Source organism: Alnus glutinosa, chromosome 13 (assembly GCF_958979055.1).
Source record: "Alnus glutinosa chromosome 13, dhAlnGlut1.1, whole genome shotgun sequence".
Taxonomy (NCBI): domain Eukaryota; kingdom Viridiplantae; phylum Streptophyta; class Magnoliopsida; order Fagales; family Betulaceae; genus Alnus; species Alnus glutinosa.
In genome coordinates, this window is record NC_084898.1 from 3,871,761 (window position 1) to 3,881,752 (window position 9,992).

General features: G+C 33.9%; 1 pseudogene; it reads right to left on the bottom strand.

Moving 5' to 3' along the window:
• Nucleotides 1–8,803: 8,803 nt before the first annotated feature.
• Nucleotides 8,804–9,494, bottom strand: LOC133854847 (thaumatin-like protein; annotated as a pseudogene).
• Between the last annotated feature and the right edge of the window lie 498 nt (nucleotides 9,495–9,992).

A 9,992-nucleotide genomic window follows, 5' to 3' on the forward strand; every position in this document is an offset into this window, starting at 1 on the left:
AAATCATATCAACCTATTAAAAATTTGTGATCGATCAGTCCCCAACAATCAATATATTGGTTTCTGAACAGTGATCGATCAAGGAAAGCCAGAAAGTGAAATTAAGGTTTTCGGTGTAATAAGAGTTTGTGATTTAAGGAAAATGATTAATATATAATAGAGTGTAAATGTGCATAGCAATGAGCTTGATTTCTTATAAAGTCCAAACTTGAAAATTAGCATACAAGTTAAGTAATCGCCCATGAGAATGCCAAAACAAATTATTCGTTGAGCATGAATATTTTCATAGATATAAATTGTTCATTTTTTTATATACATGATATCTCTTGAACATATGTCATAAGCCCTAATACCTTGAGAAATGGCTAATTTAAAATGCTCGTTATTCACTCTGTTTATTCATGACATTAATTATGTAAGTGGAAATTTATAACGTACACTTGTATCGGATGCTGCCATAGGAAAAAAGGATGAAGAATATGAGGCATGTGCATACTATATATTTATATGGACTTGACCTTGTAGCCTATTGTGAGTGGAATGTTAAATTACCCAGTATCCAACCACCTGTCCCCTCCCCCTTCTTATGTGGATGTGTAAAAAAAAAAAAAAAAAAAAACTACCTACGGGTGTTATACTTGCAGCATCACTAGTTGCATGCCACTCAGGGTATCAACCCCAACCCGGTTGAGTGACTAGAGGGTGGCTGGCTATTATATCATGCCAGGGTGCGCACCGAAATTGTACCATAAGCCTAATGAGATGCGCAAATCCTATCATAAAAGGAATAATTAAGGGCATTAATAGGCCATGAGGAAGATGGTTATAGGCCGTGATATATTTATTGGTATTATATTGTGCACTCTTTCAACATGATTTTATGTATTTAAACCGTTGCATGATTTCTTAAGTATGCGCCTTAAATTGTTTGCTAAACGAACTGACCAACTGACCAAATTATTTTGATAATTCTCTTAAACACAACTTGTCTAAAACCTCATTTTTAAAACGTAAGGATGTTCTGACAATGATTTCTCGCAATTTTTTCTATGTATTATTATGTTTCTGACATTTAATTACCAATATAAATTGTGCTCACTGTATGGTCTAAGTTTTGTTGATAAATTACTTACATGATTTTCCACATGTAAAATACTATTATTTTACAAATTAGCAAGCGATAATTTCAAGAGTGAAGATTAGCTAGAGTATTTTTGGAATGGTGCGAGGTCTTTTAGAATATAAAGACTTTTAATTTATAGGCTAGGTTAGAGGCTCTTAATAAAACTTTACCTTATTTATTCATTCCATCAAGATATAAGAATCAAAATAAAAATCAATTCTAATTTTAATTTCGCAATTAATTTGTAATTTGAAATAAATTACTGAACAATCGCAATTGTGTTTAATTCACACTACAACAAATACACAAATACATGTGGCAAATATATGAGCGACACTTTAATATATTTATGGAATTTCTTACATGAATAGCAAAAGTCCCAACAATCCTAACATACAGGGGTAAATATGTGAGTGGATATTAACCGTTCACATCCAATATCTTCTATCTGAATATATTAATAACCGCATCCGTAAACTCTTTATATATAATATCTATTATATATATATATATAAACAACGTCGTTTTTTATTAGGTATAGGTTATGTTTATATTAATTTGGTAGGTTATGTTGTTTTCTCGTGTAACACTTGGGTAAAAAGACAAAAAGTAATGTGAAATCAATATATTTTCAAAAGATTACGGCTTAAAAAAATCAAAACAAGCCCAAAACACTAAAATTAGGCCTAAATTATTTTTAAAATCATTCAAATTATGCCTTAATAGAAATCCAAAGAAGGCTCATCAACTAATATGCGGGTAGCAAATAAGAATCACAATAACCCCGTGAATGCGGTTAATAAAAACTTGATGTAGATGTCGAATATCTAAAAATGATATCTATATTTTGTGAATATTATAAATAATCGCATCTGCATGTACACCCTTAATAACATAACATAGTACCCATTTTTGTTTAAGACCATTAATCTTAATCTCGATCAATGGTAGTCTCACCGTTCTTTACGTACACACTGATGATTCATGCACTCACCTACACTGAACCCAACTTCCTAAACAACATTCTCGACCCACCGAATCCTCTCCCTCGGTGTTCTAATCCTGGCCGTCCAATTTGCTTATGTCGTGATATTTAAATTAACTAGGATCCTCAAACTCCAAGGACCGGAGACTTTAATTTTGCTTCTTTCCCGGACCTTCACGTAAGTGAGTAATTTTAAATGTGATATAAATATTTATTAAAAAATAAGTAATTTTTAAAATTATTATTTGATCAAAATTACTATTTGACCAATCATACGTTTAAAGATGATTTTAAAAATTATCTCATTTTTTTATAGACACTTATATGACATTTAGAACTACTCTTCGAGCTGATCTTATGAGTGTGTTTTTTTTTTTTTTTTTTTTTTGAGGTGGGGGGAGTTAATTTTAATATGAACCTTGAACATCTGTTTTAACTTTTAAGATCTATAGCTTAACGTTATAACTTGAAGGTTTAAAACAGTGTTTTAATAACAAAACCCCCTCTTTTTTTTTTTTTTTTTTGAGGTAATAACATAACCCTTTGGATGATGTGGCACATTATGTGCTTTAAATGTATAAAAATTAAATCTTAATTGTTAAAGTTTATTTCTCTACTAATTAATTAATATAAGGTACACTTTGGTATATTGGGGTGACTGACGCTTAATTGCTTAGTTTAACTATAGAATGAACTGTCAACTTAAGCCGGCCGCTGCTTTGCTTAATCTGGGTAAAAACTAAAAATTATATTTCAAAATATATATATATTTGAATTTTAGTGATTGACGAGATAAGTATAATGTGAACTTCTACGTGAATGTCTAAATGCATGGCATGTTTGGCTGTACAAGATTTAAGTTAATTTATTTAAATAGCTCAAATGATAAAAATTTAACCATAATTAATTAACTAATTATGATTAGTATGAATTTATGAAATGATAAAGAATCATTATATTTATTTTATATAAAGAAATGAATAAATTAATTGATAAGTTCGTGATAAGCTCAAACTCGACTTGTGTTTGAAATAAATTTAAATGAGCTAGCTAAGCTTAAACTATTAAATATTCAATACTCAGCTCAACTCGACTTGACTCAACTTGTGGCTCGATTACAGCCGTGGACCATAATTAATAGTTCTAGAATAAGTTTCACCTATGGCATTTTCAGCACCACAAAGTTTCTTTCGACTGGCTTTTAAATCAATTTATTAAACTCTGATAGAGTAGATAATTATATATTATGTACAATTTTTTTAAAAAAATATATGTGAAAATTATATATTTAATTAAAAATGTACATTAAAAATTACATGCTTTAAAGGTGGCCATTAATTCACACCTATCAATTTTGTAATAAACTGTAGTCCCTTTTTTTCTTTTACAATTATAAACAGGGGTACCTTTAGCTAGTACTAGTGTAGAAAAGTAAGCAAAATAGAGTAAATTGCGTTGGAGGAAAAAAGTCTCAACGACCGGGGATCACAATATATAATTCCCGGCATCAACTCGAGTATCTTAAATAAATATCAATTTATCTAAAAAAAAAATCTCAAAGAGCAATTTGTCACTCTAGTCTCTTGAGGGATAAATATCTATAAGGAATTTGTTCAAGACAAACAGGCAAAGAACCCTTCTTTTCCACATCTGTAGAATCAGGACAACCAGACAATGAGCCCAGTTGTTCCTCAACGTACTATAGGGGAAATCGATTCCACACCACCAGAAACGCAATCCTCCTCCATATTCACCTCTCCATTAACAATAGGGCTGACATCATTGATCGGATCAACCACCACGTCTCCCGAGCCTTAGCAACCCTCTTTCCTCCCCCAACCTCGATTCTGACGCTTTGCCATGAGGATCAATGATCAACACGACTCTTCTATCCACCACCGCCGTCCAAGACACCGGCAACGCGCTCACATGCGCCGAAATCAAAAGGGCACGTGAACCAAAGTCACAAGGAAGAGTAACTTCTGCAAAGCTATCGGCTACCTATCCCACGTCAGCAAAAGATCGAGCGTGAAAAAAAATGCATCTCATTACTTCCTATGGAGTAATTCTAAATGTCATACCCATGTCCCTCTAAAAATGAGGTGACTTTTAAAATCACCATGTGATCAAAATTCAATTTTGATCAATCACAAGCTCAATGGTGATTTTAAAAGCCACCTCATTTTTAAAGGGACACAAAAGGGACATGGGTATGACATGTAGCATTACTCCTTTCTATGTATCCAGATTTAAGGTTAAAAGTAAATGTTAACTAATTGGTGCACAGCTGTTATGGGATATGGGATGAGTTTCACGTGGAATTTATGTGGTAGACTTATCTCATGAGATCCATTCCATATCTCTAATATCTTATTCAACAATTGCACAACTGTTGTACAAGAGTCATTTTCTTAATTAAAAATATTAAAATATTGATCTTCCATTTTTAGTGGCCGGCTAGTGGTCATTCGCCCCCTTCCCCAACTCCGCGGTTGACTGTCATGTCTTTGCCTGTTACCACATGTAAATTATATGCACATTCACTCTTACATTTTCAAGTGCATACTTCTTGATATGACACTTTAAAATTATTATTGAATCCTAAATTCAATATTAATACAATCAAGATTTAATTGTACATGATTTTTAACGTCATGTCAAAAGTATGCATTTAAGAGTGTAGGAGTGAAAATGTGTCAAGCGTTTCTCTTTTAAACCACCATCAATAATTATGTACTTCATGGAATGGGTCATAGTAATGTACACTGCAATGCAAATCTAACAAGAGAAATGCTACACTTCTCAAAGTTATTCTAAAAAATTTAGTTTCCAAATGATGTGTCACCATCTTATGAGATGGTGACACATCATAGACAAGAGGATCATGACAAGGACACAAACGAAAGTCTAAAGGGGTTTATGGCGCAGGCACACACAAGAGTCTCTAGAGTAGGGGCCAATGCAAATTCACATGGTACACAAGTGATTTGGAGACGGCCCACAAAAATAATAATTAAAAAAAAAAAAAAAACTTTCGTTTGAGAAGGGATGTAGCAATACACATGAGAGATAAATTATTGAATAGACATGTTTGTATTTTTTTTTAAAATAAAAAATAAAAAAATAAAAAAATTGAGTCTCATATTGAAATGTTGCGACAAATATGAATGGTTAATATAATATAATTAGGTCCAAACTGACGTGCTTAAACTTTTAGGTTGGAAAAAATATATCATGGTTTGACCGAAAAACTTTCCAAAATATTGGTTTGGTAATAAAACCTCATTTCCCTCCTTTATTTTCACTTTTCCTCAAAACAACCAACTTCAAAACATTCTAATTTTTTTCATTCTTTATATTACATCAATAATTTTTTATATTATTCGAATAAAAAAATTCACTGTAATACAAATTTTTTTTATTTTTCTATACAATTTTTTTCTACTTTATATCAAGTCAATAACTTCTTACAACTACTAATGAAAAAAAAAAAATTTAGCTCAACAATCTTTACCAAACAACTCAACATCCCCGGTATTCCTTTTGAAATCAAGGAAGACAGCACTCTTTATTGTAATTTACTACTTTTCCATGGCAAGGATAAGGTTAGAAGGAATATCCAGCTTAGGTGCCAACTTTCCAAGAAGAGTTGTGGAGTACTTTATTAAGGAGACTTGTGCTATCTAGGGCTGAGTGGTGCGGGGTGATGCGAGGTGGGGTGCGGATTGTGCGGGGATATACGAGTTTAATACCTAGATCTAGAAACATGAGAAACCAAACCAAAGCTAGATTTTCTCAAGAACTAAACAAAAAAAAATCAGATTCAAACAATACCGGATTCAAACAAAATTAGATTCAAACAAAAAAATCACAAACAAATCACAAAAGCCAGATTCAAACAAATCACAAAAAAAGGATTAGAGGTCACTGACCTCAGGATTGGCGACTCAGCGAGGCCTCTTGAAGCGAGTGTCGACGATCTTCCCGCCATTTCCGATCTCCTCGTCAACGCTGATCTAGAGCTTCATGACGTCCTCACAGAACCGGTGACCTGGCGAGGCCTATCAACTTTCATAATTCCATTGAAGCAGATGCAGCATGCAAGAAATCATGAAGAAGAAGAAGATGCAAAGGGGTGTGGCACTAGGGTTTAGGAAGAAAAGAAAGGAAAAAATGTGATGGGGGGTGCGGCACTGCTAGGAAGAGGACACAGTTGAAAGTGAAGCTACTTTTTGAAATCCAATTTTCATGACAATACCACCCTTTCATTTTTTATGTCTAAATGTTTAGCGAAAAATCTCATGGAAGGCACAAATACAAGCTTGATAGTAAGTAAATTAAAATGTCTCTACATAGACCCACGATTGGCTATATTTTCTAACCGAATCGTAGTTAATTCAGACAACAAATGAAAAAGAATTTTGATATAGTCCAGTACTTACATGAATAAATGTTTGGACAACTTGAGGTGTGAAGCTTAGACGTTCAAACACATAAACCCTATCGGGACTCTCTCATGCATTAACTCTTTGATTAATTGCAATTCGACTAGAAAATTGCAGCCATTTCGATCTCTATTAATTAATACTAATGAGAAGGTTACCTTAAGCACCCATCACTTCTTAGGCATAGATGCTTACTTTATCCTCATCTTTTAAAATTTGTTATTTACTCTTCCTATAATTTAAACAATTAGGGAGGAAAAAAAAAAAAAGAAGCAATGAATTGTTTGAATACTGCACCTGCTTTGAAGTGTGCTAAAAGTTATTGAATTCAGTGGCTTCTGTTATGATTTTTAATGTCTTACATAATTTAAGTATAATTTTAACTATGTGTATATAAGTTTTTGAGCATTTTCTCCTTGCAAGCCAATTTTTAATAGTGAATTCTATTCAAAATTTATATAATTTAAATTACATGTTCCAAAAAAATTTATTGTTCCTCTAATTGTCCTCCTCACTACCTTTCTTATTGGTGGTGTTGTTTTTCCTGGGCCTGCCTGAATGGCATGTACCCTACAACATGCCAAGAACAAAATAGCTCTAATACCACTTGTCGAGATCTAATCTTAACCAAAGAAATAGAGCTGAAATTGATTAAGAAAATGATAAGGAAAAAAGGAACGGCTGTTCGAGGAGCCACCCTCCCCAAAGTTCAATCTTAATTACTTATAAATTAACCAGCCTGTTTTGATGCAACCAAACATTAACCAAAACATAAACATAAATTAATTGTCAAAAGTCTTGCATGAGCCCATGACTTTCAGCCCGTCTCGATCAGTATTGGACATCCCACGTACGTATGAGAGGCAGTTGATTTAGACCGGCAGGTGGGGGGGGGGGGGGGGGGGGGGGGGGTGGGGGGGACGACACCCAGGACAAGGCCTTGAACGTCGACTAGCTGTTTTAAGATCTATACCATAACGTTATAACTTGAAGGTTTGAAAACAACTGCATGTGTTTAATTAGTAACATGACACTTTGGATGATGTGACACATTATGTACTTACGTTAAATGTATTGAAAATAAATCTTAATTATTAAAGTTTATTTCTACTAACCCTATAGTTGGCTCAAGAGGTAATTAGGACCTTGATCTTTGTAACTACGTCATCATGTCTAAGGTTCAAGATTCTCTTGAGTGCAAATGATTTTATAGGGCAAAGCTCATCGGCAAAGTCAGAACCTTATCAAATCCGTATAGAGGGGGGACGCTTTGCACGAATTTAGAGTTTGTCCCACAAGCCAGGAGTAAATACATGAACCGGTTTTGCCTTATAAGATTCTTGTCATAATTGTAAGCAAAGCCTCAAACTCATTGGCGGCTTTTCGAAGTGCAAATTATTGACAATATACAAGGGAAGAAGCTAGCGGGTAATAAAAGGAGCATTCGATGAAAGTCCTTATAGATAGATTTGTTAAGGTAAATTAGGATGCATCTGTGAATTAAGACAATAAGAAGATAGGTATAGGCGTGATAATCAAGAATAGTATGGTAGAGGTGCAAAAATGAAAGGTCGGTCATATAAGGCGAAATGCATATGAATTGCTTCTTTAATAAAAGTTAGGCTAGACTTCTTTTAAAAAAAAAAAAAAAAAACAAATATCTATATATAAATAGAGTGAATTGTCAAGTTAAGCAGGCTGCGCACTTTGAAATTAACTCCATAAAGGTACGTATACGTATCTTTATATAAATGATCAGTAATAAAAGTTGAAAAAAAAAATGGCTTTAGACATTGCCCTTTTTATTATGGTTTCTTGTTAAACTTATATGGTAATCTACATTTTAATAATTTTAAAATAAGCGTAATAAGTATTATGTGAATTGTTACGTAAATTTATTAAAAAGAAATTATAGTAAAAATTATAATACTTTAATTACCTCGCTCATAAAAGTTGAACATCCAATATTTACCTCCCATAAACAATACTTTGATTCATCATCAGCCACAAGAAATACGGACATATATAGAGAGTTGCAAACATGGTTCAAAAGAAATAAAAAAGTCACCGCAAATAGAGAGGTTATTATGACTTGTGAGCGTAATTTTATTACAGCCAAGTGAATACGTAATTAATATGGCTAGCGTCATACACACAAAGCCTTTTAAGCTTTTATTACGTACATCACATATTATTATATATTACTAGCTAGTAGCTAGTTTCCTTCCTCTTGATCAACTACGATACTAACTCAAGGGCAGAAGACAACCTTGTAGTTAGTCCCATCAGGGCACGTGAATGTGCTTGTTTGGTCATCCTTAGGGTAACTATAAGCATCGGGCCAACGAGTTTTAAAAAATTTGGAATAGTCGGTAGGTTCACAGTTTCCAGAATTGTAGCAATATTGATTGGTCTTGAACACCGTACATGGATTGTTACAACCGCCAGGTGCCTTCAACTGATTGAGGCACTGTCCGTTGATATCAGCAGTACATCTTATTCCACGGGTGCACCCATTAGACGTGGGGCTAAACTCCATAGCAACATTAAACCCATCAACAAGAGAGATATCGAAGAAGTCCAAGTTGTTAAATTGGTTTAGTGCATATTCGGCAAGGGTATTTGGGGGTACACCATAGGCTTGGCATTGGAGAAGCCCGCCACAATCACCTGTCTGGCATCTGCCACGTCCGGAACCGTCGAAACTACATCATGTTCGAGGCCAAATGCGAGCCCCTTTAGTGCCAGCATTAACATTAAGACTCCATGTTTGACCTCGATTGAGCTGCCTGCCGCCACCAGGTACCGCCCCGGCCCAAATTGTGAAGGGGCAATTGTTGGTTATGTCAAATCTAGCTGCATCGGAAAGACCGAAGAAGAGAGCGATGAAAATGAAAATGAAAATGAAGAAGAAAATTGATAGATTTTTGGAGAGATTCATTTTGTGAAGCTTAGAGATACTGTGTAAGCTCTTGTGGTCTGTGAGGGAGATGCCTAGGGGTTTGTATAGGATGAGCTAAGCTTGGAGGTGGTTATGGCCTTCTGGGACGTTGCCGTAGGGAAATTCTATTGGCTAGTCAAGCTTTTGTTGGAAAATTTGACAAACCCTTAATTTATTTTTGCCTAGACTCGAAGACAAGTCAACATATTAGAAATAAATAAATAAAATAAATAAAAATAAAAACAAAAACAAAAACCTAAGACGTACGTCTTGTCGTTCTGATCCTTAGTTCTAATATTTATTTGGTGGAGGTTCGATTCACGTTTAATAAACAATTAATATCTGAATTACATTAAAAATAATAATAATAAAATATATAATTAATTCTTGCTGACACTTGTGAACGATGCGTAGGAGTCAGGACAGTAGTTAATACTTCCAGAAGAAGTTTCAGCTAGACAGCTACGACGTTTTCAACACCATAAATTTTTTAACAAA